The sequence below is a fragment of the Suricata suricatta genome, chromosome 3 (genome assembly GCF_006229205.1).
Source record: "Suricata suricatta isolate VVHF042 chromosome 3, meerkat_22Aug2017_6uvM2_HiC, whole genome shotgun sequence".
Lineage (NCBI taxonomy): Eukaryota > Metazoa > Chordata > Mammalia > Carnivora > Herpestidae > Suricata > Suricata suricatta.
In genome coordinates, this window is record NC_043702.1 from 14,867,091 (window position 1) to 14,868,585 (window position 1,495).

Below are 1,495 nucleotides of genomic sequence, written 5' to 3' on the forward strand. Positions count from 1 at the left end.
CCCTCAGATCCAAAGAATAATATGAGGGACACCTGGGTGGCTCAGTCGGTTAAGTGTCCAATTCTTGGTTTCGGCTGGGATCATGATCTCACTGTTTCATGAGTTTGAGCCTCGCATCAGGGTCTGCGCTGTAGGCAGAGAGAGCCTTAAGTGCACAGCCTGTTTAGGACTCTCTCTCTCTCTCTCTCTCTCTCTCTTTCTGCCCCCACTTGCACTGTCTCTGTCTCTCTCAAAATAAGTAAATAAACTTAAAAAAAAAAAAGAAAGAATAGGGGACACCTGGGGGGCTCAGTCTATTAAGCATCTGACTTTCAGCTCAAGTCATGATCCCACAGTTCATGGGTTCGAGCCCCATGTTGGGCCCTGTGCTTTGGATTCTTTGTCTCCCTGTCTCTCTGCCCCTCTACCTTTCAGTCTCTCTCTCTCTCTCAAAAATAAATAAACATTTAAAACAAGTAATATGAAATAATAAATGGATATTGTTATAAACCACTGAGTTTCAGGGTGATCTGTTCTGCAGCAAAAGCACTTAATGCCGATACAGAGGCTTGATTAAGTTCAGGCAAAACGTTTTGGCAGGAAAACGTACCTAGACAATGCTGTGAATCTCCATCATATCATATCTGAAAACCCATAATATCAATGGGAGGCTAACTTTTGAACCTGATTAAATGTGGATTACGAAGACAGATTCTTGCTTATGTCATCACTGAAGTTTTTAGCATCTCCTTTAGATTCTAGGGGTGTTTGTTTTGAGAGAGAGAGAGAGGACATGCACAAGTGCATTAGCAGAGGAGGGGCGGGGAGGAGGGCGGGGAGAGGGAGACAGAGAGAGACAGAGAGTTCCAAGTAGGTTCCATGATGTTAGCACAGAGCCTGATCTCATGAACCCTGAGATCATGATCTGACATGAAATCAAGAGTCACACTTTTAACTGACTGAGCCATCCAGGCTCCCTCCCTTGGATTTTAGCACCCAGACACCCCCTAGGCACCAAGTTTGGTCGGACACTGATGGTGACCGGTGATGATACCCTTCCCTCATGCTCAGACTGGCCAGTATACAAAGGTAGCATCCACATTCATTGTGGGGAAGAAATCATCCCACCAAATTATAGCCATATAGGCCATTGTTTAACACTGATGCATCTAGTTCTACTTCACTCTACCTAACTTTGGAGTTGTGTAGACACTCTTCTGTATAGACAGAATCGAGCTAGTATATAACACAAATTGACCAAATTGGTAACTACTCCATTCTTCCCCATTTTAAAGAAGTAGGTGGTTACTTACTACAAAATAAAAGAAGCCTTTCTGCCCAGAACCACACGCAAGGCAAAGGAATTGCTAAATTTTGGCATTGTTTTAACCAGAAGCTGAACCTGAACCCAAAAAGTTAAAGAGAAGGAAGAGAAGGAGTAGAGAAAAGAAAGCGTGGTTATTGGTTGTCTAGCAGGCCTCTTCTTAGAAACTTGCCCCTTTGCTCTGGTCGGTGG